At 41.2% G+C, this 27,801-nt stretch overlaps 17 non-coding genes across 17 annotated transcripts; all 17 read right to left on the minus strand.

The window, feature by feature from the left end:
- Positions 1–1,814: 1,814 nt before the first annotated feature.
- TRNAR-CCU (transfer RNA arginine (anticodon CCU)) lies at positions 1,815–1,887 on the minus strand. Its single transcript has one exon. It is a non-coding gene; the product is annotated as a tRNA-Arg (tRNA).
- Positions 1,888–2,304: 417 nt separating this feature from the next.
- On the minus strand, positions 2,305–2,397 carry TRNAI-UAU (transfer RNA isoleucine (anticodon UAU)). The gene is given in 2 exon segments: positions 2,305–2,340; positions 2,360–2,397. It is a non-coding gene; the product is annotated as a tRNA-Ile (tRNA).
- A 565-nt stretch (positions 2,398–2,962) lies between these two features.
- Positions 2,963–3,055, minus strand: TRNAI-UAU (transfer RNA isoleucine (anticodon UAU)). Its single transcript is given in 2 exon segments — positions 2,963–2,998; positions 3,018–3,055. It is a non-coding gene; the product is annotated as a tRNA-Ile (tRNA).
- A 1,572-nt stretch (positions 3,056–4,627) lies between these two features.
- On the minus strand, positions 4,628–4,720 carry TRNAI-UAU (transfer RNA isoleucine (anticodon UAU)). Its single transcript is given in 2 exon segments — positions 4,628–4,663; positions 4,683–4,720. It is a non-coding gene; the product is annotated as a tRNA-Ile (tRNA).
- A 1,572-nt stretch (positions 4,721–6,292) lies between these two features.
- On the minus strand, positions 6,293–6,385 carry TRNAI-UAU (transfer RNA isoleucine (anticodon UAU)). The gene is given in 2 exon segments: positions 6,293–6,328; positions 6,348–6,385. It is a non-coding gene; the product is annotated as a tRNA-Ile (tRNA).
- A 1,082-nt stretch (positions 6,386–7,467) lies between these two features.
- On the minus strand, positions 7,468–7,540 carry TRNAR-CCU (transfer RNA arginine (anticodon CCU)). Its single transcript has one exon. It is a non-coding gene; the product is annotated as a tRNA-Arg (tRNA).
- A 2,237-nt stretch (positions 7,541–9,777) lies between these two features.
- On the minus strand, positions 9,778–9,850 carry TRNAR-CCU (transfer RNA arginine (anticodon CCU)). Its single transcript has one exon. It is a non-coding gene; the product is annotated as a tRNA-Arg (tRNA).
- A 417-nt stretch (positions 9,851–10,267) lies between these two features.
- Positions 10,268–10,360, minus strand: TRNAI-UAU (transfer RNA isoleucine (anticodon UAU)). Its single transcript is given in 2 exon segments — positions 10,268–10,303; positions 10,323–10,360. It is a non-coding gene; the product is annotated as a tRNA-Ile (tRNA).
- A 2,747-nt stretch (positions 10,361–13,107) lies between these two features.
- On the minus strand, positions 13,108–13,180 carry TRNAK-CUU (transfer RNA lysine (anticodon CUU)). Its single transcript has one exon. It is a non-coding gene; the product is annotated as a tRNA-Lys (tRNA).
- Positions 13,181–15,262: 2,082 nt separating this feature from the next.
- Positions 15,263–15,355, minus strand: TRNAI-UAU (transfer RNA isoleucine (anticodon UAU)). The gene is given in 2 exon segments: positions 15,263–15,298; positions 15,318–15,355. It is a non-coding gene; the product is annotated as a tRNA-Ile (tRNA).
- A 1,082-nt stretch (positions 15,356–16,437) lies between these two features.
- On the minus strand, positions 16,438–16,510 carry TRNAR-CCU (transfer RNA arginine (anticodon CCU)). Its single transcript has one exon. It is a non-coding gene; the product is annotated as a tRNA-Arg (tRNA).
- Positions 16,511–16,927: 417 nt separating this feature from the next.
- TRNAI-UAU (transfer RNA isoleucine (anticodon UAU)) lies at positions 16,928–17,020 on the minus strand. Its single transcript is given in 2 exon segments — positions 16,928–16,963; positions 16,983–17,020. It is a non-coding gene; the product is annotated as a tRNA-Ile (tRNA).
- Positions 17,021–18,592: 1,572 nt separating this feature from the next.
- Positions 18,593–18,685, minus strand: TRNAI-UAU (transfer RNA isoleucine (anticodon UAU)). Its single transcript is given in 2 exon segments — positions 18,593–18,628; positions 18,648–18,685. It is a non-coding gene; the product is annotated as a tRNA-Ile (tRNA).
- A 1,572-nt stretch (positions 18,686–20,257) lies between these two features.
- Positions 20,258–20,350, minus strand: TRNAI-UAU (transfer RNA isoleucine (anticodon UAU)). The gene is given in 2 exon segments: positions 20,258–20,293; positions 20,313–20,350. It is a non-coding gene; the product is annotated as a tRNA-Ile (tRNA).
- Positions 20,351–21,922: 1,572 nt separating this feature from the next.
- Positions 21,923–22,015, minus strand: TRNAI-UAU (transfer RNA isoleucine (anticodon UAU)). The gene is given in 2 exon segments: positions 21,923–21,958; positions 21,978–22,015. It is a non-coding gene; the product is annotated as a tRNA-Ile (tRNA).
- Positions 22,016–23,097: 1,082 nt separating this feature from the next.
- Positions 23,098–23,170, minus strand: TRNAR-CCU (transfer RNA arginine (anticodon CCU)). Its single transcript has one exon. It is a non-coding gene; the product is annotated as a tRNA-Arg (tRNA).
- Positions 23,171–23,587: 417 nt separating this feature from the next.
- On the minus strand, positions 23,588–23,680 carry TRNAI-UAU (transfer RNA isoleucine (anticodon UAU)). The gene is given in 2 exon segments: positions 23,588–23,623; positions 23,643–23,680. It is a non-coding gene; the product is annotated as a tRNA-Ile (tRNA).
- Positions 23,681–27,801: the final 4,121 nt, after the last annotated feature.

Raw genomic sequence — 27,801 nt, forward strand, 5'->3', positions numbered from 1 at the left:
AGGTGAGGCTCGAACTCACAACCTCAGCATTGCTCAACAGATACTGCCATATAAGTACCGCGCGCTGACCGATTGCACCACTGGAGCACAGAAGCCATCACGGAAATCCATCACCCATGTCTCCTTGGTTTCAAATAGGCCTTCAAGTGATCCGAAACCTAAAATCGTGCTTATCCCAGACAAAAGAGAATATTTTTTCTCTCATAGCAAGAAATGGTAGCATATAAGTACTCCTAGAAAAAAAAAAACACCGCCAAATCCACTTGACTGGAGCTCCGTTCTCCGTTCTCTTACTTTACAAGGTAAGGGTGGCAAAATCTTTGTTTTTATTTTCCCTTGTAAACTTGCTACAGAATTGCAAGCGGTTTGAGCTACAAAGTCAGAAGAATGAGTTTTCTGAAAGAGAAAAGCCATGTCGCAGCTCTCCACACCTCTTTTCATCAAGTAGAAGGCGCACATTTTCTTTATCTGTTCTGGTCCACAATTTAAAGAATGTGGTCAGTGTAACAGAAAGACAGCTCATTCAAGCAACCTTGAGGAAAGAACCTTGAGTTTCTTTGGGCGCTTATTGCCCTGTTGTAAAGTTCTCAGGCCATAGGGTGCAAGTGCAGATTACATTTTCCATGAGTAAAGGCAAAAAGCAAGAAACTGCATTCGAACTCACAACCTCGGCATTGCTCAACAGATACTGCCATATAAGTACCGCGCGCTGACCGATTGCGCCACTGGAGCACAGAAGCCATCACGGAAATCCATCACCCATGTCTCCTTGGTTTCAAATAGGCCTTCAAGTGATCCGAAACCTAAAATCGTGCTTATCCCAGACAAAAGAGAATATTTTTTCTCTCATAGCAAGAAATGGTAGCATATAAGTACTCCTAGAAAAAAAAAAACACCGCCAAATCCACTTGACTGGAGCTCAAGGACAGTATTTTAAAAATAAAAGTAGAACTTTTTTGAAAGAAAAAATGATATTGCAACTGCTATCGTGACGTGTTAGGGATATATTCATGCATGTTTGAAAAGTTACTAAATATCCACTGTAAAGCAAGAAGTGGCAGGTAATACCAAGTACCTTTGGATCAAGGTCCGTTTGTGGGTAAACCCAGATAAAACACAAGAGTTGTTAATACATTTGAAATGCCACTATCCAGTAACTGTGTTGAGCATTTTGATGCTCTATTTTTCAGAAAATCTGCCGATCCACGTCAGATTCTATTTCTGACTGCTTGCGGCAAGAAGACTTCTGAATGTGTCCCAAAGCAGTGGCTATCAGTGTGAATCTCAACAAATGCAACAACACCATGTCATATGAAGCAAAGGAAGCACACCTCTAAGGAGCGATTCTGATTGCTATTCGTATACATGTTGATACATCAGGAAAAACATTTCTGAAACTGGCACAAAAAGGACATAAAATGCCTTCCTGCAAATTAAGCTTACCAACGATACTTGTCAGGGTGGCTTTTTTGCTTGAAGATTTTAGGCCACCGGATTTGCATGCCACAATGGGATGTCTGGAGAATGTCGGAGAAAATGCAAAGCTCTTTCCTAATGAAAGCAGCGTTTCCTTTGTGGGGAGTTGAACATATTGTTTGGCAGAAACATTGCAGGAGATTTGGTTTTGGACAAGAGGACTTGTAGCCATCTTGCAGAAGTTTCCATTCAGTTGATAGCATGCTGCTGAACTAATCTGAGTTCTACTAGGAGAAGGCAGACATATTAATTAAGGCAACAGGAAAGGGAAGTCCTAAAGGTTTTATTCTAAAGCCTTGCTTTCGATGTGACTTGAAAGAGTCAAGCTAGATCTCAAACACCCCAGATGGGACTCGAACCCACAATCCCTGGCTTAGGAGGCCAGTGCCTTATCCATTAGGCCACTGGGGCTTTCGCTAGATGACAGCAAAGACTTTTTTTTTCTTTCAGAAGTCATCCGTTCTCTTACTTTACAAGGTAAGGGTGGCAAAATCTTTGTTTTTATTTTCCCTTGTAAACTTGCTACAGAATTGCAAGCGGTTTGAGCTACAAAGTCAGAAGAATGAGTTTTCTGAAAGAGAAAAGCCATGTCGCAGCTCTCCACACCTCTTTTCATCAAGTAGAAGGCGCACATTTTCTTTATCTGTTCTGGTCCACAATTTAAAGAATGTGGTCAGTGTAACAGAAAGACAGCTCATTCAAGCACCCTTGAGGAAAGAACCTTGAGTTTCTTTGGGCGCTTATTGCCCTGTTGTAAAGTTCTCAGGCCATAGGGTGCAAGTGCAGATTACATTTTCCATGAATAAAGGCAAAAAGCAAGAAACTGCATGCTCCAGGTGAGGCTCGAACTCACAACCTCGGCATTGCTCAACAGATACTGCCATATAAGTACCGCGCGCTGACCGATTGCGCCACTGGAGCACAGAAGCCATCACGGAATTCCATCACCCATGTCTCCTTGGTTTCAAATAGGCCTTCAAGTGATCCGAAACCTAAAATCGTGCTTATCCCAGACAAAAGAGAATATTTTTTCTCTCATAGCAAGAAATGGTAGCATATAAGTACTCCTAGAAAAAAAAAACACCGCCAAATCCACTTGACTGGAGCTCCGTTCTCCGTTCTCTTACTTTACAAGGTAAGGGTGGCAAAATCTTTGTTTTTATTTTCCCTTGTAAACTTGCTACAGAATTGCAAGCGGTTTGAGCTACAAAGTCAGAAGAATGAGTTTTCTGAAAGAGAAAAGCCATGTCACAGCTCTCCACACCTCTTTTCATCAAGTAGAAGGCGCACATTTTCTTTATCTGTTCTGGTCCACAATTTAAAGAATGTGGTCAGTGTAACAGAAAGACAGCTCATTCAAGCACCCTTGAGGAAAGAACCTTGAGTTTCTTTGGGCGCTTATTGCCCTGTTGTAAAGTTCTCAGGCCATAGGGTGCAAGTGCAGATTACATTTTCCATGAATAAAGGCAAAAAGCAAGAAACTGCATGCTCCAGGTGAGGCTCGAACTCACAACCTCGGCATTGCTCAACAGATACTGCCATATAAGTACCGCGCGCTGACCGATTGCGCCACTGGAGCACAGAAGCCATCACGGAAATCCATCACCCATGTCTCCTTGGTTTCAAATAGGCCTTCAAGTGATCCGAAACCTAAAATCGTGCTTATCCCAGACAAAAGAGAATATTTTTTCTCTCATAGCAAGAAATGGTAGCATATAAGTACTCCTAAAAAAAAAAAAACACCGCCAAATCCACTTGACTGGAGCTCAAGGACAGTATTTTAAAAATAAAAGTAGAACTTTTTTGAAAGAAAAAATGATATTGCAACTGCTATCGTGACGTGTTAGGGATATATTCATGCATGTTTGAAAAGTTACTAAATATCCACTGTAAAGCAAGAAGTGGCAGGTAATACCAAGTACCTTTGGATCAAGGTCCGTTTGTGGGTAAACCCAGATAAAACACAAGAGTTGTTAATACATTTGAAATGCCACTATCCAGTAACTGTGTTGAGCATTTTGATGCTCTATTTTTCAGAAAATCTGCCGATCCACGTCAGATTCTATTTCTGACTGCTTGCGGCAAGAAGACTTCTGAATGTGTCCCAAAGCAGTGGCTATCAGTGTGAATCTCAACAAATGCAACAACACCATGTCATATGAAGCAAAGGAAGCACACCTCTAAGGAGCGATTCTGATTGCTATTCGTATACATGTTGATACATCAGGAAAAACATTTCTGAAACTGGCACAAAAAGGACATAAAATGCCTTCCTGCAAATTAAGCTTACCAACGATACTTGTCAGGGTGGCTTTTTTGCTTGAAGATTTTAGGCCACCGGATTTGCATGCCACAATGGGATGTCTGGAGAATGTCGGAGAAAATGCAAAGCTCTTTCCTAATAAAAGCAGTGTTTCCTTTGTGGGGAGTTGAACATATTGTTTGGCAGAAACATTGCAGGAGATTTGGTTTTGGACAAGAGGACTTGTAGCCATCTTGCAGAAGTTTCCATTCAGTTGATAGCATGCTGCTGAACTAATCTGAGTTCTACTAGGAGAAGGCACACATATTAATTAAGGCAACAGGAAAGGGAAGTCCTAAAGGTTTTATTCTAAAGCCTTGCTTTAGATGTGACTTGAAAGAGTCAAGCAAGATCTCAAACACCCCAGATGGGACTCCAACCCACAATCCCTGGCTTAGGCGGCCAGTGCCTTATCAATTAGGCCACTGGGGCTTTCGCTAGATGACAGCAAAGACTTTTTTTTTCTTTCAGAAGTCATCCGTTCTCTTACTTTACAAGGTAAGGGTGGCAAAATCTTTGTTTTTATTTTCCCTTGTAAACTTGCTACAGAATTGCAAGCGGTTTGAGCTACAAAGTCAGAAGAATGAGTTTTCTGAAAGAGAAAAGCCATGTCGCAGCTCTCCACACCTCTTTTCATCAAGAAGAAGGCGCACATTTTCTTTATCTGTTCTGGTCCACAATTTAAAGAATGTGGTCAGTGTAACAGAAAGACAGCTCATTCAAGCACCCTTGAGGAAAGAACCTTGAGTTTCTTTGGGCGCTTATTGCCCTGTTGTAAAGTTCTCAGGCCATAGGGTGCAAGCGCAGATTACATTTTCCATGAATAAAGGCAAAAAGCAAGAAACTGCATGCTCCAGGTGAGGCTCGAACTCACAACCTCGGCATTGCTCAACAGATACTGCCATATAAGTACCGCGCGCTGACCGATTGCGCCACTGGAGCACAGAAGCCATCACGGAAATCCATCACCCATGTCTCCTTGGTTTCAAATAGGCCTTCAAGTGATCCGAAACCTAAAATCGTGCTTATCCCAGACAAAAGAGAATATTTTTTCTCTCATAGCAAGAAATGGTAGCATATAAGTACTCCTAAAAAAAAAAAAACACCGCCAAATCCACTTGACTGGAGCTCAAGGACAGTATTTTAAAAATAAAAGTAGAACTTTTTTGAAAGAAAAAATGATATTGCAACTGCTATCGTGACGTGTTAGGGATATATTCATGCATGTTTGAAAAGTTACTAAATATCCACTGTAAAGCAAGAAGTGGCAGGTAATACCAAGTACCTTTGGATCAAGGTCCGTTTGTGGGTAAACCCAGATAAAACACAAGAGTTGTTAATACATTTGAAATGCCACTATCCAGTAACTGTGTTGAGCATTTTGATGCTCTATTTTTCAGAAAATCTGCCGATCCACGTCAGATTCTATTTCTGACTGCTTGCGGCAAGAAGACTTCTGAATGTGTCCCAAAGCAGTGGCTATCAGTGTGAATCTCAACAAATGCAACAACACCATGTCATATGAAGCAAAGGAAGCACACCTCTAAGGAGCGATTCTGATTGCTATTCGTATACATGTTGATACATCAGGAAAAACATTTCTGAAACTGGCACAAAAAGGACATAAAATGCCTTCCTGCAAATTAAGCTTACCAACGATACTTGTCAGGGTGGCTTTTTTGCTTGAAGATTTTAGGCCACCGGATTTGCATGCCACAATGGGATGTCTGGAGAATGTCGGAGAAAATGCAAAGCTCTTTCCTAATAAAAGCAGTGTTTCCTTTGTGGGGAGTTGAACATATTGTTTGGCAGAAACATTGCAGGAGATTTGGTTTTGGACAAGAGGACTTGTAGCCATCTTGCAGAAGTTTCCATTCAGTTGATAGCATGCTGCTGAACTAATCTGAGTTCTACTAGGAGAAGGCACACATATTAATTAAGGCAACAGGAAAGGGAAGTCCTAAAGGTTTTATTCTAAAGCCTTGCTTTAGATGTGACTTGAAAGAGTCAAGCAAGATCTCAAACACCCCAGATGGGACTCCAACCCACAATCCCTGGCTTAGGCGGCCAGTGCCTTATCAATTAGGCCACTGGGGCTTTCGCTAGATGACAGCAAAGACTTTTTTTTTCTTTCAGAAGTCATCCGTTCTCTTACTTTACAAGGTAAGGGTGGCAAAATCTTTGTTTTTATTTTCCCTTGTAAACTTGCTACAGAATTGCAAGCGGTTTGAGCTACAAAGTCAGAAGAATGAGTTTTCTGAAAGAGAAAAGCCATGTCGCAGCTCTCCACACCTCTTTTCATCAAGAAGAAGGCGCACATTTTCTTTATCTGTTCTGGTCCACAATTTAAAGAATGTGGTCAGTGTAACAGAAAGACAGCTCATTCAAGCACCCTTGAGGAAAGAACCTTGAGTTTCTTTGGGCGCTTATTGCCCTGTTGTAAAGTTCTCAGGCCATAGGGTGCAAGCGCAGATTACATTTTCCATGAATAAAGGCAAAAAGCAAGAAACTGCATGCTCCAGGTGAGGCTCGAACTCACAACCTCGGCATTGCTCAACAGATACTGCCATATAAGTACCGCGCGCTGACCGATTGCGCCACTGGAGCACAGAAGCCATCACGGAAATCCATCACCCATGTCTCCTTGGTTTCAAATAGGCCTTCAAGTGATCCGAAACCTAAAATCGTGCTTATCCCAGACAAAAGAGAATATTTTTTCTCTCATAGCAAGAAATGGTAGCATATAAGTACTCCTAAAAAAAAAAAAACACCGCCAAATCCACTTGACTGGAGCTCAAGGACAGTATTTTAAAAATAAAAGTAGAACTTTTTTGAAAGAAAAAATGATATTGCAACTGCTATCGTGACGTGTTAGGGATATATTCATGCATGTTTGAAAAGTTACTAAATATCCACTGTAAAGCAAGAAGTGGCAGGTAATACCAAGTACCTTTGGATCAAGGTCCGTTTGTGGGTAAACCCAGATAAAACACAAGAGTTGTTAATACATTTGAAATGCCACTATCCAGTAACTGTGTTGAGCATTTTGATGCTCTATTTTTCAGAAAATCTGCCGATCCACGTCAGATTCTATTTCTGACTGCTTGCGGCAAGAAGACTTCTGAATGTGTCCCAAAGCAGTGGCTATCAGTGTGAATCTCAACAAATGCAACAACACCATGTCATATGAAGCAAAGGAAGCACACCTCTAAGGAGCGATTCTGATTGCTATTCGTATACATGTTGATACATCAGGAAAAACATTTCTGAAACTGGCACAAAAAGGACATAAAATGCCTTCCTGCAAATTAAGCTTACCAACGATACTTGTCAGGGTGGCTTTTTTGCTTGAAGATTTTAGGCCACCGGATTTGCATGCCACAATGGGATGTCTGGAGAATGTCGGAGAAAATGCAAAGCTCTTTCCTAATAAAAGCAGTGTTTCCTTTGTGGGGAGTTGAACATATTGTTTGTCAGAAACATTGCAGGAGATTTGGTTTTGGACAAGAGGACTTGTAGCCATCTTGCAGAAGTTTCCATTCAGATGATAGCATGCTGCTGAGCTAATCTGAGATCTACTAGGAGAAGGCACACATATTAATTAAGGCAACAGGAAAGGGAAGTCCTAAAGGTTTTATTCTAAAGCCTTGCTTTCGATGTGACTTGAAAGAGTCAAGCTAGATCTCAAACACCCCAGATGGGACTCGAACCCACAATCCCTGGCTTAGGAGGCCAGTGCGTTATCCATTAGGCCACTGGGGCTTTCGCTAGATGACAGCAAAGACTTTTTTTTTCTTTCAGAAGTCATCCGTTCTCTTACTTTACAAGGTAAGGGTGGCAAAATCTTTGTTTTTATTTTCCCTTGTAAACTTGCTACAGAATTGCAAGCGGTTTGAGCTACAAAGTCAGAAGAATGAGTTTTCTGAAAGAGAAAAGCCATGTCGCAGCTCTCCACACCTCTTTTCATCAAGTAGAAGGCGCACATTTTCTTTATCTGTTCTGGTCCACAATTTAAAGAATGTGGTCAGTGTAACAGAAAGACAGCTCATTCAAGCACCCTTGAGGAAAGAACCTTGAGTTTCTTTGGGCGCTTATTGCCCTGTTGTAAAGTTCTCAGGCCATAGGGTGCAAGTGCAGATTACATTTTCCATGAATAAAGGCAAAAAGCAAGAAACTGCATGCTCCAGGTGAGGCTCGAACTCACAACCTCGGCATTGCTCAACAGATACTGCCATATAAGTACCGCGCGCTGACCGATTGCACCACTGGAGCACAGAAGCCATCACGGAAATCCATCACCCATGTCTCCTTGGTTTCAAATAGGCCTTCAAGTGATCCGAAACCTAAAATCGTGCTTATCCCAGACAAAAGAGAATATTTTTTCTCTCATAGCAAGAAATGGTAGCATATAAGTACTCCTAGAAAAAAAAAAACACCGCCAAATCCACTTGACTGGAGCTCCGTTCTCCGTTCTCTTACTTTACAAGGTAAGGGTGGCAAAATCTTTGTTTTTATTTTCCCTTGTAAACTTGCTACAGAATTGCAAGCGGTTTGAGCTACAAAGTCAGAAGAATGAGTTTTCTGAAAGAGAAAAGCCATGTCGCAGCTCTCCACACCTCTTTTCATCAAGTAGAAGGCGCACATTTTCTTTATCTGTTCTGGTCCACAATTTAAAGAATGTGGTCAGTGTAACAGAAAGACAGCTCATTCAAGCAACCTTGAGGAAAGAACCTTGAGTTTCTTTGGGCGCTTATTGCCCTGTTGTAAAGTTGTCAGGCCATAGGGTGCAAGTGCAGATTACATTTTCCATGAGTAAAGGCAAAAAGCAAGAAACTGCATTCGAACTCACAACCTCGGCATTGCTCAACAGATACTGCCATATAAGTACCGCGCGCTGACCGATTGCGCCACTGGAGCACAGAAGCCATCACGGAAATCCATCACCCATGTCTCCTTGGTTTCAAATAGGCCTTCAAGTGATCCGAAACCTAAAATCGTGCTTATCCCAGACAAAAGAGAATATTTTTTCTCTCATAGCAAGAAATGGTAGCATATAAGTACTCCTAGAAAAAAAAAAACACCGCCAAATCCACTTGACTGGAGCTCAAGGACAGTATTTTAAAAATAAAAGTAGAACTTTTTTGAAAGAAAAAATGATATTGCAACTGCTATCGTGACGTGTTAGGGATATATTCATGCATGTTTGAAAAGTTACTAAATATCCACTGTAAAGCAAGAAGTGGCAGGTAATACCAAGTACCTTTGGATCAAGGTCCGTTTGTGGGTAAACCCAGATAAAACACAAGAGTTGTTAATACATTTGAAATGCCACTATCCAGTAACTGTGTTGAGCATTTTGATGCTCTATTTTTCAGAAAATCTGCCGATCCACGTCAGATTCTATTTCTGACTGCTTGCGGCAAGAAGACTTCTGAATGTGTCCCAAAGCAGTGGCTATCAGTGTGAATCTCAACAAATGCAACAACACCATGTCATATGAAGCAAAGGAAGCACACCTCTAAGGAGCGATTCTGATTGCTATTCGTATACATGTTGATACATCAGGAAAAACATTTCTGAAACTGGCACAAAAAGGACATAAAATGCCTTCCTGCAAATTAAGCTTACCAACGATACTTGTCAGGGTGGCTTTTTTGCTTGAAGATTTTAGGCCACCGGATTTGCATGCCACAATGGGATGTCTGGAGAATGTCGGAGAAAATGCAAAGCTCTTTCCTAATGAAAGCAGCGTTTCCTTTGTGGGGAGTTGAACATATTGTTTGGCAGAAACATTGCAGGAGATTTGGTTTTGGACAAGAGGACTTGTAGCCATCTTGCAGAAGTTTCCATTCAGTTGATAGCATGCTGCTGAACTAATCTGAGTTCTACTAGGAGAAGGCAGACATATTAATTAAGGCAACAGGAAAGGGAAGTCCTAAAGGTTTTATTCTAAAGCCTTGCTTTCGATGTGACTTGAAAGAGTCAAGCTAGATCTCAAACACCCCAGATGGGACTCGAACCCACAATCCCTGGCTTAGGAGGCCAGTGCCTTATCCATTAGGCCACTGGGGCTTTCGCTAGATGACAGCAAAGACTTTTTTTTTCTTTCAGAAGTCATCCGTTCTCTTACTTTACAAGGTAAGGGTGGCAAAATCTTTGTTTTTATTTTCCCTTGTAAACTTGCTACAGAATTGCAAGCGGTTTGAGCTACAAAGTCAGAAGAATGAGTTTTCTGAAAGAGAAAAGCCATGTCACAGCTCTCCACACCTCTTTTCATCAAGTAGAAGGCGCACATTTTCTTTATCTGTTCTGGTCCACAATTTAAAGAATGTGGTCAGTGTAACAGAAAGACAGCTCATTCAAGCACCCTTGAGGAAAGAACCTTGAGTTTCTTTGGGCGCTTATTGCCCTGTTGTAAAGTTCTCAGGCCATAGGGTGCAAGTGCAGATTACATTTTCCATGAATAAAGGCAAAAAGCAAGAAACTGCATGCTCCAGGTGAGGCTCGAACTCACAACCTCGGCATTGCTCAACAGATACTGCCATATAAGTACCGCGCGCTGACCGATTGCGCCACTGGAGCACAGAAGCCATCACGGAAATCCATCACCCATGTCTCCTTGGTTTCAAATAGGCCTTCAAGTGATCCGAAACCTAAAATCGTGCTTATCCCAGACAAAAGAGAATATTTTTTCTCTCATAGCAAGAAATGGTAGCATATAAGTACTCCTAAAAAAAAAAAAACACCGCCAAATCCACTTGACTGGAGCTCAAGGACAGTATTTTAAAAATAAAAGTAGAACTTTTTTGAAAGAAAAAATGATATTGCAACTGCTATCGTGACGTGTTAGGGATATATTCATGCATGTTTGAAAAGATACTAAATATCCACTGTAAAGCAAGAAGTGGCAGGTAATACCAAGTACCTTTGGATCAAGGTCCGTTTGTGGGTAAACCCAGATAAAACACAAGAGTTGTTAATACATTTGAAATGCCACTATCCAGCAACTGTGTTGAGCATTTTGATGCTCTATTTTTCAGAAAATCTGCCGATCCACGTCAGATTCTATTTCTGACTGCTTGCGGCAAGAAGACTTCTGAATGTGTCCCAAAGCAGTGGCTATCAGTGTGAATCTCAACAAATGCAACAACACCATGTCATATGAAGCAAAGGAAGCACACCTCTAAGGAGCGATTCTGATTGCTATTCGTATATATGTTGATACATCAGGAAAAACATTTCTGAAACTGGCACAAAAAGGACATAAAATGCCTTCCTGCAAATTAAGCTTACCAACGATACTTGTCAGGGTGGCTTTTTTGCTTGAAGATTTTAGGCCACCGGATTTGCATGCCACAATGGGATGTCTGGAGAATGTCGGAGAAAATGCAAAGCTCTTTCCTAATAAAAGCAGCGTTTCCTTTGTGGGCAGTTGAACATATTGTTTGGCAGAAACATTGCAGGAGATTTGGTTTTGGACAAGAGGACTTGTAGCCATCTTGCAGAAGTTTCCATTCAGTTGATAGCATGCTGCTGAACTAATCTGAGTTCTACTAGGAGAAGGCACACATATTAATTAAGGCAACAGGAAAGGGAAGTCCTAAAGGTTTTATTCTAAAGCCTTGCTTTAGATGTGACTTGAAAGAGTCAAGCAAGATCTCAAACACCCCAGATGGGACTCCAACCCACAATCCCTGGCTTAGGCGGCCAGTGCCTTATCAATTAGGACACTGGGGCTTTCGCTAGATGACAGCAAAGACTTTTTTTTTCTTTCAGAAGTCATCCGTTCTCTTACTTTACAAGGTAAGGGTGGCAAAATCTTTGTTTTTATTTTCCCTTGTAAACTTGCTACAGAATTGCAAGCGGTTTGAGCTACAAAGTCAGAAGAATGAGTTTTCTGAAAGAGAAAAGCCATGTCGCAGCTCTCCACACCTCTTTTCATCAAGTAGAAGGCGCACATTTTCTTTATCTGTTCTGGTCCACAATTTAAAGAATGTGGTCAGTGTAACAGAAAGACAGCTCATTCAAGCACCCTTGAGGAAAAAACCTTGAGTTTCTTTGGGCGCTTATTGCCCTGTTGTAAAGTTCTCAGGCCATAGGGTGCAAGTGCAGATTACATTTTCCATGAATAAAGGCAAAAAGCAAGAAACTGCATGCTCCAGGTGAGGCTCGAACTCACAACCTCGGCATTGCTCAACAGATACTGCCATATAAGTACCGGGCGCTGACTGATTGCGCCACTGGAGCACAGAAGCCATCACGGAAATCCATCACCCATGTCTCCTTGGTTTCAAATAGGCCTTCAAGTGATCCGAAACCTAAAATCGTGCTTATCCCAGACAAAAGAGAATATTTTTTCTCTCATAGCAAGAAATGGTAGCATATAAGTACTCCTAGAAAAAAAAAAACACCGCCAAATCCACTTGACTGGAGCTCAAGGACAGTATTTTAAAAATAAAAGTAGAACTTTTTTGAAAGAAAAAATGATATTGCAACTGCTATCGTGACGTGTTAGGGATATATTCATGCATGTTTGAAAAGATACTAAATATCCACTGTAAAGCAAGAAGTGGCAGGTAATACCAAGTACCTTTGGATCAAGGTCCGTTTGTGGGTAAACCCAGATAAAACACAAGAGTTGTTAATACATTTGAAATGCCACTATCCAGCAACTGTGTTGAGCATTTTGATGCTCTATTTTTCAGAAAATCTGCCGTTCCACGTCAGATTCTATTTCTGACTGCTTGCGGCAAGAAGACTTCTGAATGTGTCCCAAAGCAGTGGCTATCAGTGTGAATCTCAACAAATGCAACAACACCATGTCATATGAAGCAAAGGAAGCACACCTCTAAGGAGCGATTCTGATTGCTATTCGTATATATGTTGATACATCAGGAAAAACATTTCTGAAACTGGCACAAAAAGGACATAAAATGCCTTCCTGCAAATTAAGCTTACCAACGATACTTGTCAGGGTGGCTTTTTTGCTTGAAGATTTTAGGCCACCGGATTTGCATGCCACAATGGGATGTCTGGAGAATGTCGGAGAAAATGCAAAGCTCTTTCCTAATAAAAGCAGTGTTTCCTTTGTGGGGAGTTGAACATATTGTTTGGCAGAAACATTGCAGGAGATTTGGTTTTGGACAAGAGGACTTGTAGCCATCTTGCAGAAGTTTCCATTCAGTTGATAGCATGCTGCTGAACTAATCTGAGTTCTACTAGGAGAAGGCACACATATTAATTAAGGCAACAGGAAAGGGAAGTCCTAAAGGTTTTATTCTAAAGCCTTGCTTTAGATGTGACTTGAAAGAGTCAAGCAAGATCTCAAACACCCCAGATGGGACTCGAACCCACAATCCCTGGCTTAAGAGGTCAGTGCCTTATCCATTAGGCCACTGGGGCTTTCGCTAGATTACAGCAAAGACTTTTTTTTTCTTTCAGAAGGCATCCGTTCTCTTACTTTACTAGGTAAGGGTGGCAAAATCTTTGTTTTTATTTTCCCTTGTAAACTTGCTACAGAATTGCAAGCGGTTTGAGCTACAAAGTCAGAAGAATGAGTTTTCTGAAAGAGAAAAGCCATGTCGCAGCTCTCCACACCTCTTTTCATCAAGTAGAAGGCGCACATTTTCTTTATCTGTTCTGGTCCACAATTTAAAGAATGTGGTCAGTGTAACAGAAAGACAGCTCATTCAAGCACCCTTGAGGAAAGAACCTTGAGTTTCTTTGGGCGCTTATTGCCCTGTTGTAAAGTTCTCAGGCCATAGGGTGCAAGTGCAGATTACATTTTCCATGAATAAAGGCAAAAAGCAAGAAACTGCATGCTCCAGGTGAGGCTCGAACTCACAACCTCGGCATTGCTCAACAGATACTGCCAGATAAGTACCGCGCGCTGACCGATTGCGCCACTGGAGCACAGAAGCCATCACGGAAATCCATCACCCATGTCTCCTTGGTTTCAAATAGGCCTTCAAGTGATCTGAAACCTAAAATCGTGCTTATCCCAGACAAAAGAGAATATTTTTTCTCTCATAGCAAGAAATGGTATCATATAAGTACTCCTAGAAAAAAAAAAACACCGCCAAATCCACTTGACTGGAGCTCAAGGACAGTATTTTAAAAATAAAAGTAGAACTTTTTTGAAAGAAAAAATGATATTGCAACTGCTATCGTGACGTGTTAGGGATATATTCATGCATGTTTGAAAAGATACTAAATATCCACTGTAAAGCAAGAAGTGGCAGGTAATACCAAGTACCTTTGGATCAAGGTCCGTTTGTGGGTAAACCCAGATAAAACACAAGAGTTGTTAATACATTTGAAATGCCACTATCCAGCAACTGTGTTGAGCATTTTGATGCTCTATTTTTCAGAAAATCTGCCGATCCACGTCAGATTCTATTTCTGACTGCTTGCGGCAAGAAGACTTCTGAATGTGTCCCAAAGCAGTGGCTATCAGTGTGAATCTCAACAAATGCAACAACACCATGTCATATGAAGCAAAGGAAGCACACCTCTAAGGAGCGATTCTGATTACTATTCGTATATATGTTGATACATCAGGAAAAACATTTCTGAAACTGGCACAAAAAGGACATAAAATGCCTTCCTGCAAATTAAGCTTACCAACGATACTTGTCAGGGTGGCTTTTTTGCTTGAAGATTTTAGGCCACCGGATTTGCATGCCACAATGGGATGTCTGGAGAATGTCGGAGAAAATGCAAAGCTCTTTCCTAATAAAAGCAGCGTTTCCTTTGTGGGGAGTTGAACATATTCTTTGGCAGAAACATTGCAGGAGATTTGGTTTTGGACAAGAGGACTTGTAGCCATCTTGCAGAAGTTTCCATTCAGTTGATAGCATGCTGCTGAACTAATCTGAGTTCTACTAGGAGAAGGCACACATATTAATTAAGGCAACAGGAAAGGGAAGTCCTAAAGGTTTTATTCTAAAGCCTTGCTTTAGATGTGACTTGAAAGAGTCAAGCAAGATCTCAAACACCCCAGATGGGACTCCAACCCACAATCCCTGGCTTAGGCGGCCAGTGCCTTATCAATTAGGCCACTGGGGCTTTCGCTAGATGACAGCAAAGACTTTTTTTTTCTTTCAGAAGTCATCCGTTCTCTTACTTTACAAGGTAAGGGTGGCAAAATCTTTGTTTTTATTTTCCCTTGTAAACTTGCTACAGAATTGCAAGCGGTTTGAGCTACAAAGTCAGAAGAATGAGTTTTCTGAAAGAGAAAAGCCATGTCGCAGCTCTCCACACCTCTTTTCATCAAGTAGAAGGCGCACATTTTCTTTATCTGTTCTGGTCCACAATTTAAAGAATGTGCTCAGTGTAACAGAAAGACAGCTCATTCAAGCACCCTTGAGGAAAGAACCTTGAGTTTCTTTGGGCGCTTATTGCCCTGTTGTAAAGTTCTCAGGCCATAGGGTGCAAGTGCAGATTACATTTTCCATGAATAAAGGCAAAAAGCAAGAAACTGCATGCTCCAGGTGAGGCTCGAACTCACAACCTCGGCATTGCTCAACAGATACTGCCATATAAGTACCGCGCGCTGACCGATTGCGCCACTGGAGCACAGAAGCCATCACGGAAATCCATCACCCATGTCTCCTTGGTTTCAAATAGGCCTTCAAGTGATCCGAAACCTAAAATCGTGCTTATCCCAGACAAAAGAGAATATTTTTTCTCTCATAGCAAGAAATGGTAGCATATAAGTACTCCTAGAAAAAAAAAAACACCGCCAAATCCACTTGACTGGAGCTCAAGGACAGTATTTTAAAAATAAAAGTAGAACTTTTTTGAAAGAAAAAATGATATTGCAACTGCTATCGTGACGTGTTAGGGATATATTCATGCATGTTTGAAAAGTTACTAAATATCCACTGTAAAGCAAGAAGTGGCAGGTAATACCAAGTACCTTTGGATCAAGGTCCGTTTGTGGGTAAACCCAGATAAAACACAAGAGTTGTTAATACATTTGAAATGCCACTATCCAGCAACTGTGTTGAGCATTTTGATGCTCTATTTTTCAGAAAATCTGCCGATCCACGTCAGATTCTATTTCTGACTGCTTGCGGCAAGAAGACATCTGAATGTGTCCCAAAGCAGTGGCTATCAGTGTGAATCTCAACAAATGCAACAACACCATGTCATATGAAGCAAAGGAAGCACACCTCTAAGGAGCGATTCTGATTGCTATTCGTATACATGTTGATACATCAGGAAAAACATTTCTGAAACTGGCACAAAAAGGACATAAAATGCCTTCCTGCAAATTAAGCTTACCAACGATACTTGTCAGGGTGGCTTTTTTGCTTGAAGATTTTAGGCCACCGGATTTGCATGCCACAATGGGATGTCTGGAGAATGTCGGAGAAAATGCAAAGCTCTTTCCTAATAAAAGCAGCGTTTCCTTTGTGGGGAGTTGAACATATTGTTTGGCAGAAACATTGCAGGAGATTTGGTTTTGGACAAGAGGACTTGTAGCCATCTTGCAGAAGTTTCCATTCAGTTGATAGCATGCTGCTGAACTAATCTGAGTTCTACTAGGAGAAGGCAGACATATTAATTAAGGCAACAGGAAAGGGAAGTCCTAAAGGTTTTATTCTAAAGCCTTGCTTTAGATGTGAATTGAAAGAGTCAAGCAAGATCTCAAGCACCCCAGATGGGACTCGAACCCACAATCCCTGGCTTAGGAGGCCAGTGCCCTATCCATTAGGCCACTGGGGCTTTCGCTAGATGTCAGCAAAGACTTTTTTTTTCTTTCAGAAGTCATCCGTTCTCTTACTTTACAAGGTAAGGGTGGCAAAATCTTTGTTTTTATTTTCCCTTGTAAACTTGCTACAGAATTGCAAGCGGTTTGAGCTACAAAGTCAGAAGAATGAGTTTTCTGAAAGAGAAAAGCCATGTCGCAGCTCTCCACACCTCTTTTCATCAAGTAGAAGGCGCACATTTTCTTTATCTGTTCTGGTCCACAATTTAAAGAATGTGGTCAGTGTAACAGAAAGACAGCTCATTCAAGCACCCTTGAGGAAAGAACCTTGAGTTTCTTTGGGCGCTTATTGCCCTGTTGTAAAGTTCTCAGGCCATAGGGTGCAAGTGCAGATTACATTTTCCATGAATAAAGGCAAAAAGCAAGAAACTGCATGCTCCAGGTGAGGCTCGAACTCACAACCTCGGCATTGCTCAACAGATACTGCCATATAAGTACCGCGCGCTGACCGATTGCGCCACTGGAGCACAGAAGCCATCACGGAAATCCATCACCCATGTCTCCTTGGTTTCAAATAGGCCTTCAAGTGATCCGAAACCTAAAATCGTGCTTATCCCAGACAAAAGAGAATATTTTTTCTCTCATAGCAAGAAATGGTAGCATATAAGTACTCCTAGAAAAAAAAAAACACCGCCAAATCCACTTGACTGGAGCTCAAGGACAGTATTTTAAAAATAAAAGTAGAACTTTTTTGAAAGAAAAAATGATATTGCAACTGCTATCGTGACGTGTTAGGGATATATTCATGCATGTTTGAAAAGTTACTAAATATCCACTGTAAAGCAAGAAGTGGCAGGTAATACCAAGTACCTTTGGATCAAGGTCCGTTTGTGGGTAAACCCAGATAAAACACAAGAGTTGTTAATACATTTGAAATGCCACTATCCAGCAACTGTGTTGAGCATTTTGATGCTCTATTTTTCAGAAAATCTGCCGATCCACGTCAGATTCTATTTCTGACTGCTTGCGGCAAGAAGACATCTGAATGTGTCCCAAAGCAGTGGCTATCAGTGTGAATCTCAACAAATGCAACAACACCATGTCATATGAAGCAAAGGAAGCACACCTCTAAGGAGCGATTCTGATTGCTATTCGTATACATGTTGATACATCAGGAAAAACATTTCTGAAACTGGCACAAAAAGGACATAAAATGCCTTCCTGCAAATTAAGCTTACCAACGATACTTGTCAGGGTGGCTTTTTTGCTTGAAGATTTTAGGCCACCGGATTTGCATGCCACAATGGGATGTCTGGAGAATGTCGGAGAAAATGCAAAGCTCTTTCCTAATAAAAGCAGCGTTTCCTTTGTGGGGAGTTGAACATATTGTTTGGCAGAAACATTGCAGGAGATTTGGTTTTGGACAAGAGGACTTGTAGCCATCTTGCAGAAGTTTCCATTCAGTTGATAGCATGCTGCTGAACTAATCTGAGTTCTACTAGGAGAAGGCACACATATTAATTAAGGCAACAGGAAAGGGAAGTCCTAAAGGTTTTATTCTAAAGCCTTGCTTTAGATGTGACTTGAAAGAGTCAAGCAAGATCTCAAACACCCCAGATGGGACTCCAACCCACAATCCCTGGCTTAGGCGGCCAGTGCCTTATCCATTAGGCCACTGGGGCTTTCGCTAGATGACAGCAAAGACTTTTTTTTTCTTTCAGAAGTCATCCGTTCTCTTACTTTACAAGGTAAGGGTGGCAAAATCTTTGTTTTTATTTTCCCTTGTAAACTTGCTACAGAATTGCAAGCGGTTTGAGCTACAAAGTCAGAAGAATGAGTTTTCTGAAAGAGAAAAGCCATGTCGCAGCTCTCCACACCTCTTTTCATCAAGTAGAAGGCGCACATTTTCTTTATCTGTTCTGGTCCACAATTTAAAGAATGTGGTCAGTGTAACAGAAAGACAGCTCATTCAAGCACCCTTGAGGAAAGAACCTTGAGTTTCTTTGGGCGCTTATTGCCCTGTTGTAAAGTTCTCAGGCCATAGGGTGCAAGTGCAGATTACATTTTCCATGAATAAAGGCAAAAAGCAAGAAACTGCATGCTCCAGGTGAGGCTCGAACTCACAACCTCGGCATTGCTCAACAGATACTGCCATATAAGTACCGCGCGCTGACCGATTGCGCCACTGGAGCACAGAAGCCATCACGGAAATCCATCACCCATGTCTCCTTGGTTTCAAATAGGCCTTCAAGTGATCTGAAACCTAAAATCGTGCTTATCCCAGACAAAAGAGAATATTTTTTCTCTCATAGCAAGAAATGGTATCATATAAGTACTCCTAGAAAAAAAAAAACACCGCCAAATCCACTTGACTGGAGCTCAAGGACAGTATTTTAAAAATAAAAGTAGAACTTTTTTGAAAGAAAAAATGATATTGCAACTGCTATCGTGACGTGTTAGGGATATATTCATGCATGTTTGAAAAGATACTAAATATCCACTGTAAAGCAAGAAGTGGCAGGTAATACCAAGTACCTTTGGATCAAGGTCCGTTTGTGGGTAAACCCAGATAAAACACAAGAGTTGTTAATACATTTGAAATGCCACTATCCAGCAACTGTGTTGAGCATTTTGATGCTCTATTTTTCAGAAAATCTGCCGATCCACGTCAGATTCTATTTCTGACTGCTTGCGGCAAGAAGACTTCTGAATGTGTCCCAAAGCAGTGGCTATCAGTGTGAATCTCAACAAATGCAACAACACCATGTCATATGAAGCAAAGGAAGCACACCTCTAAGGAGCGATTCTGATTGCTATTCGTATATATGTTGATACATCAGGAAAAACATTTCTGAAACTGGCACAAAAAGGACATAAAATGCCTTCCTGCAAATTAAGCTTACCAACGATACTTGTCAGGGTGGCTTTTTTGCTTGAAGATTTTAGGCCACCGGATTTGCATGCCACAATGGGATGTCTGGAGAATGTCGGAGAAAATGCAAAGCTCTTTCCTAATAAAAGCAGCGTTTCCTTTGTGGGGAGTTGAACATATTGTTTGGCAGAAACATTGCAGGAGATTTGGTTTTGGACAAGAGGACTTGTAGCCATCTTGCAGAAGTTTCCATTCAGTTGATAGCATGCTGCTGAACTAATCTGAGTTCTACTAGGAGAAGGCACACATATTAATTAAGGCAACAGGAAAGGGAAGTCCTAAAGGTTTTATTCTAAAGCCTTGCTTTAGATGTGACTTGAAAGAGTCAAGCAAGATCTCAAACACCCCAGATGGGACTCCAACCCACAATCCCTGGCTTAGGCGGCCAGTGCCTTATCAATTAGGCCACTGGGGCTTTCGCTAGATGACAGCAAAGACTTTTTTTTTCTTTCAGAAGTCATCCGTTCTCTTACTTTACAAGGTAAGGGTGGCAAAATCTTTGTTTTTATTTTCCCTTGTTAACTTGCTACAGAATTGCAAGCGGTTTGAGCTACAAAGTCAGAAGAATGAGTTTTCTGAAAGAGAAAAGCCATGTCGCAGCTCTCCACACCTCTTTTCATCAAGTAGAAGGCGCACATTTTCTTTATCTGTTCTGGTCCACAATTTAAAGAATGTGGTCAGTGTAACAGAAAGACAGCTCATTCAAGCACCCTTGAGGAAAGAACCTTGAGTTTCTTTGGGCGCTTATTGCCCTGTTGTAAAGTTCTCAGGCCATAGGGTGCAAGTGCAGATTACATTTTCCATGAATAAAGGCAAAAAGCAAGAAACTGCATGCTCCAGGTGAGGCTCGAACTCACAACCTCGGCATTGCTCAACAGATACTGCCATATAAGTACCGCGCGCTGACCGATTGCGCCACTGGAGCACAGAAGCCATCACGGAAATCCATCACCCATGTCTCCTTGGTTTCAAATAGGCCTTCAAGTGATCTGAAACCTAAAATCGTGCTTATCCCAGACAAAAGAGAATATTTTTTCTCTCATAGCAAGAAATGGTATCATATAAGTACTCCTAGAAAAAAAAAAACACCGCCAAATCCACTTGACTGGAGCTCAAGGACAGTATTTTAAAAATAAAAGTAGAACTTTTTTGAAAGAAAAAATGATATTGCAACTGCTATCGTGACGTGTTAGGGATATATTCATGCATGTTTGAAAAGATACTAAATATCCACTGTAAAGCAAGAAGTGGCAGGTAATACCAAGTACCTTTGGATCAAGGTCCGTTTGTGGGTAAACCCAGATAAAACACAAGAGTTGTTAATACATTTGAAATGCCACTATCCAGCAACTGTGTTGAGCATTTTGATGCTCTATTTTTCAGAAAATCTGCCGATCCACGTCAGATTCTATTTCTGACTGCTTGCGGCAAGAAGACTTCTGAATGTGTCCCAAAGCAGTGGCTATCAGTGTGAATCTCAACAAATGCAACAACACCATGTCATATGAAGCAAAGGAAGCACACCTCTAAGGAGCGATTCTGATTGCTATTCGTATATATGTTGATACATCAGGAAAAACATTTCTGAAACTGGCACAAAAAGGACATAAAATGCCTTCCTGCAAATTAAGCTTACCAACGATACTTGTCAGGGTGGCTTTTTTGCTTGAAGATTTTAGGCCACCGGATTTGCATGCCACAATGGGATGTCTGGAGAATGTCGGAGAAAATGCAAAGCTCTTTCCTAATAAAAGCAGTGTTTCCTTTGTGGGGAGTTGAACATATTGTTTGGCAGAAACATTGCAGGAGATTTGGTTTTGGACAAGAGGACTTGTAGCCATCTTGCAGAAGTTTCCATTCAGTTGATAGCATGCTGCTGAACTAATCTGAGTTCTACTAGGAGAAGGCACACATATTAATTAAGGCAACAGGAAAGGGAAGTCCTAAAGGTTTTATTCTAAAGCCTTGCTTTAGATGTGACTTGAAAGAGTCAAGCAAGATCTCAAACACCCCAGATGGGACTCCAACCCACAATCCCTGGCTTAGGCGGCCAGTGCCTTATCAATTAGGCCACTGGGGCTTTCGCTAGATGACAGCAAAGACTTTTTTTTTCTTTCAGAAGTCATCCGTTCTCTTACTTTACAAGGTAAGGGTGGCAAAATCTTTGTTTTTATTTTCCCTTGTTAACTTGCTACAGAATTGCAAGCGGTTTGAGCTACAAAGTCAGAAGAATGAGTTTTCTGAAAGAGAAAAGCCATGTCGCAGCTCTCCACACCTCTTTTCATCAAGTAGAAGGCGCACATTTTCTTTATCTGTTCTGGTCCACAATTTAAAGAATGTGGTCAGTGTAACAGAAAGACAGCTCATTCAAGCACCCTTGAGGAAAGTACCTTGAGTTTCTTTGGGCGCTTATTGCCCTGTTGTAAAGTTCTCAGGCCATAGGGTGCAAGTGCAGATTACATTTTCCATGAATAAAGGCAAAAAGCAAGAAACTGCATGCTCCAGGTGAGGCTCGAACTCACAACCTCGGCATTGCTCAACAGATACTGCCATATAAGTACCGCGCGCTGACCGATTGCGCCACTGGAGCACAGAAGCCATCACGGAAATCCATCACCCATGTCTCCTTGGTTTCAAATAGGCCTTCAAGTGATCTGAAACCTAAAATCGTGCTTATCCCAGACAAAAGAGAATATTTTTTCTCTCATAGCAAGAAATGGTATCATATAAGTACTCCTAGAAAAAAAAAAACACCGCCAAATCCACTTGACTGGAGCTCAAGGACAGTATTTTAAAAATAAAAGTAGAACTTTTTTGAAAGAAAAAATGATATTGCAACTGCTATCGTGACGTGTTAGGGATATATTCATGCATGTTTGAAAAGATACTAAATATCCACTGTAAAGCAAGAAGTGGCAGGTAATACCAAGTACCTTTGGATCAAGGTCCGTTTGTGGGTAAACCCAGATAAAACACAAGAGTTGTTAATACATTTGAAATGCCACTATCCAGCAACTGTGTTGAGCATTTTGATGCTCTATTTTTCAGAAAATCTGCCGATCCACGTCAGATTCTATTTCTGACTGCTTGCGGCAAGAAGACTTCTGAATGTGTCCCAAAGCAGTGGCTATCAGTGTGAATCTCAACAAATGCAACAACACCATGTCATATGAAGCAAAGGAAGCACACCTCTAAGGAGCGATTCTGATTGCTATTCGTATATATGTTGATACATCAGGAAAAACATTTCTGAAACTGGCACAAAAAGGACATAAAATGCCTTCCTGCAAATTAAGCTTACCAACGATACTTGTCAGGGTGGCTTTTTTGCTTGAAGATTTTAGGCCACCGGATTTGCATGCCACAATGGGATGTCTGGAGAATGTCGGAGAAAATGCAAAGCTCTTTCCTAATAAAAGCAGTGTTTCCTTTGTGGGGAGTTGAACATATTGTTTGGCAGAAACATTGCAGGAGATTTGGTTTTGGACAAGAGGACTTGTAGCCATCTTGCAGAAGTTTCCATTCAGTTGATAGCATGCTGCTGAACTAATCTGAGTTCTACTAGGAGAAGGCACACATATTAATTAAGGCAACAGGAAAGGGAAGTCCTAAAGGTTTTATTCTAAAGCCTTGCTTTAGATGTGAATTGAAAGAGTCAAGCAAGATCTCAAGCACCCCAGATGGGACTCAAACCCACAATCCCTGGCTTAGGAGGCCAGTGCCTTATCCATTAGGCCACTGGGGCTTTCGCTAGATGACAGCAAAGACTTTTTTTTTCTTTCAGAAGTCATCCGTTCTCTTACTTTACAAGGTAAGGGTGGCAAAATCTTTGTTTTTATTTTCCCTTGTAAACTTGCTACAGAATTGCAAGCGGTTTGAGCTACAAAGTCAGAAGAATGAGTTTTCTGAAAGAGAAAAGCCATGTCGCAGCTCTCCACACCTCTTTTCATCAAGTAGAAGGCGCACATTTTCTTTATCTGTTCTGGTCCACAATTTAAAGAATGTGGTCAGTGTAACAGAAAGACAGCTCATTCAAGCACCCTTGAGGAAAGAACCTTGAGTTTCTTTGGGCGCTTATTGCCCTGTTGTAAAGTTCTCAGGCCATAGGGTGCAAGTGCAGATTACATTTTCCATGAATAAAGGCAAAAAGCAAGAAACTGCATGCTCCAGGTGAGGCTCGAACTCACAACCTCGGCATTGCTCAACAGATACTGTCATATAAGTACCGCGCGCTGACCGATTGCGCCACTGGAGCACAGAAGCCATCACGGAAATCCATCACCCATGTCTCCTTGGTTTCAAATAGGCCTTCAAGTGATCCGAAACCTAAAATCGTGCTTATCCCAGACAAAAGAGAATATTTTTTCTCTCATAGCAAGAAATGGTAGCATATAAGTACTCCTAGAAAAAAAAAAACACCGCCAAATCCACTTGACTGGAGCTCAAGGACAGTATTTTAAAAATAAAAGTAGAACTTTTTTGAAAGAAAAAATGATATTGCAACTGCTATCGTGACGTGTTAGGGATATATTCATGCATGTTTGAAAAGTTACTAAATATCCACTGTAAAGCAAGAAGTGGCAGGTAATACCAAGTACCTTTGGATCAAGGTCCGTTTGTGGGTAAACCCAGATAAAACACAAGAGTTGTTAATACATTTGAAATGCCACTATCCAGCAACTGTGTTGAGCATTTTGATGCTCTATTTGTCAGAAAATCTGCTGATCCACGTGAGATTCTATTTCTGACTGCTTGCGGCAAGAAGACTTCTGAATGTGTCCCAAAGCAGTGGCTATCAGTGTGAATCTCAACAAATGCAACAACACCATGTCATATGAAGCAAAGGAGGCACACCTCTAAGGAGCGATTCTGATTGCTATTCGTATATATGTTGATACATCAGGAAAAACATTTCTGAAACTGGCACAAAAAGGACATAAAATGCCTTCCTGCAAATTAAGCTTACCAACGATACTTGTCAGGATGGCTTTTTTGCTTGAAGATTTTAGGCCACCGGATTTGCATGCCACAATGGGATGTCTGGAGAATGTCGGAGAAAATGCAAAGCTCTTTCCTAATAAAAACAGCTTTTCCTTTGTGGGGAGTTGAACATATTGTTTGGCAGAAACATTGCAGGAGATTTGGTGTTGGACAAGAGGACTTGTAGCCATCTTGCAGAAGTTTCTATTCAGTTGATATCATGCTGCTGAACTAATCTGAGTTCTACTAGGAGAAGGCACACATATTAATTAAAGCGGAGGTCCACCCTAAAGTGGACCTTCCGCTCATCGGAACCCTCTCCCCCTCCGGCGCCACAATTGGCACCTTTCAGGGGGGAGGGGTGCAGATACCTGTACAGTACAGGTATCTGCACCCCCTTCCGGGATAGCTCTCTGCGGAAAGGGGCGCAAAGGAGCACACGATCCATCATCGAAATCCATCACCCATCTCTCCTTGATTTCAAATAGGCCTTCAAGTGATCCGAAACCTAAAATCGTGCTTATCCCAGACAAAAGAGAATATTTTTTCTCTCATAGCAAGAAATGGTAGCATATAAGTACTCCTAGAAAAAAAAAACACAGCCAAATCCACTTGACTGGAGCTCAAGGACAGTATTTTAAAAATAAAAGTAGAACTTTTTTGAAAGAAATAATGATATTGCAACTGCTATCGTGACGTGTTAGGGATATATTCATGCACGCTTGAAAAGTTACTAAATATCCACTGCAAAGCAAGAAGTGGCAGGTAATACCAAGTACCTTTGGATCAAGGTCCGTTTGTGGGTAAACCCAGATAAAACACAAGAGTTGTTAATACATTTGAAATGCCACTATCCAGCAACTGTGTTGAGCATTTTGATGCTCTATTTTTCAGAAAATCTGCCGATCCACGTCAGATTCTATTTCTGACTGCTTGCGGCAAGAAGACTTCTGAATGTGTCCCAAAGCAGTGGCTATCAGTGTGAATCTCAACAAATGCAACAACACCATGTCATATGAAGCAAATGAGGCACACCACTAAGGAGCGATTCTGATTGCTATTCGTATATGTTGATACATCAGGAAAAACATTTCTGAAACTGGCACAAAAGGGACATAAAATGCCTTCCTGCAAATTAAGCTTACCAACGATACTTGTCAGGATGGCTTTTTTGCTTGAAGATTTTCGGCCACCGGATTTGCATGCCACAATGGGATGTTAGGAGAAAATGCAAAGCTCTTTCCTAATAAAAGCAGCTTTTCCTTTGTGGGGAGTTGAACATATTGTTTGGCAGAAACATTGCAGAAGGTTTGGTTTTGGACAAGAGGACTTGTAGCCATCTTGCAGAAGATTCTGTTCAGTTGATAGAATGCTGCTGAACTAATCTGAGTTCTACTAGCAGAAGGCACACGTATTAATTAAGGCAGCAGGAAAGGGAACTTCTAAAGGTTTATTTTAAAGCCTTGCTTTAGGATGTGCCTAGAAAGAGTCAAGCAAGATCTCAAGCACCCCAGATGGGACTCAAACCCACAAAACCTGGCTTAGGAGGCTAGTGTGTGAGTTTTCTGAAGGGGAAAAGCCATGTCGCAGCTCTCCACACCTCTTTTCAACAAGTAAAAGGCGCACTTTCTCTTTATCTGTTCTGGTCCACAATTTAAAGTATGTGGCGAGTGTGACTGAAAGACAGCTCATTCAAGCACCACTGAGGAAAGAACTTTGAGTTTCTTTGGGTGCTTACTGCCCTGTGGTAAAGTTCTCAGGCCATAGGGTGCAAGTGCAGATTACATTTTCGATTAAGAAAGGCAAAAAGCAAGAAAATGCCTACTCCAGGTGATCCTCGAACTCACAACAGATACTTCCCTATAAGTACCACGTGCTGACCTATTGCACCACTGGAGTACAGACACCAGTAATGAGATCCATCATCCATCTCTTCTTGATTTAAAATAGGCCTCCAAGTGATCCAAAACCTAAAATTGTGCTTATCTCAGACAAAAGAGAATCGTTTTTCTGAAGTGTTCTGAAGTGTTCTGAATAGTATTTTCCGATGATGAAGCAAAGTCTCCTGGCTGTCTGCCAAAAGCAGGATGTCGTCTAAGTAATGATGTAATCTCAATCCTTTCTTCCTGAGATATGCGATTACGGGTAGTAGAATCTTGGTAAAGGTTCTGGGAGCAGAGGAAATGCCGTATGGCAGACATTGAAACTGGAAGTGCTGGTGGTTGACTGAGGAACTTTTGAAAGGTAGTGTGTATAGTTACATGTAGGAAAGCGTCTTATAAACCTACGGACAGCATCCAATCTTCTAAATGTATTGCTAATAGTATTGGCTGGAGGCTTTCCATCTTGAAGGCTTTGATCTGGATTCCCTTGTTGAGATTCTTTAAATTCAACACTGGGCGCAGATCCCCTCTTCTTCTTTACTAAGAATACTGGGGAGTAATCCCCCTTCTTTGAGATGATGGGACTTCCCTCATTGCACCCTTCTGCTTCAGTTCCATTACATAGTAGTACCTTACTTTTGTCTTGTGATGATGGGAGTATGGTTGGCTGAAAGTGATTTCTGGGTAGTCTGCCTATGAACTTCTATTTTTGACCAAACTTTATTGTAGAAAGTGTCAAGGCATCTTTAACCTGGAAACTCCACACGCTTAGGTGGAGGTAGTCCTGGCCAAAGAGGAAAAAACTCCATTGTGGAGAAAACAATAGCTGAGCAGCTTTTTCATTACAAAATGACTTTTCATTGTGAAAAACAAATGATTGATAAGACATATTTACAGAGTACTGGCTGTACACTCCTGTGGCCAGAATGGCCTTTTATCTTAATTGTTGGTATGCTGACTTATAAGCATATGTAAACACAGACAACTCTACATAAAATGGAAGAGGTACAAAATACAAATATGAATGGCTAAACTACTTTTCAAATATATATATCCCTTACAATTAAAGTAATTGAATCATAAAGTACCATAGACTGTTATCACAAGAGGGAAACAACTCAAACACAGAGATTTCTTTAAAACTATTGTACCATATACCAGAAGAGGCAATCTGTGACCACACGGCCACAGCTTACCACTGGTACACTGGCAAGCAGCGCTATATAACAGTGCACCTTTGCTGTAAATACGTTCAAATCATAAAATGTGTATACATGTGCGAAATGTGTATGACCGTTACATATATCATACACTGTGCAATCACATACGATATTATTATACAGTCCGGGTGAGGATATTTCAACTCTCCCCTTTATTTCTCTTCTCCCAAAATCAAACACAATGTCACTACAGGAGGCACTGCACCGATGTCGCCTGTGTGTACAAGCCACAATTCATTCCAGGAGAGTAAAGCCCCACATTTCAAACGAATAGTCTCTTTAGTGTTGGAAGA

The sequence above is a fragment of the Lithobates pipiens genome, unplaced genomic scaffold (genome assembly GCF_037356315.1).
Source record: "Lithobates pipiens isolate NorthernLeopardFrog02 unplaced genomic scaffold, aLitPip1_a1.2 Scaffold_8, whole genome shotgun sequence".
Classification (NCBI taxonomy): Eukaryota; Metazoa; Chordata; class Amphibia; order Anura; family Ranidae; genus Lithobates; species Lithobates pipiens.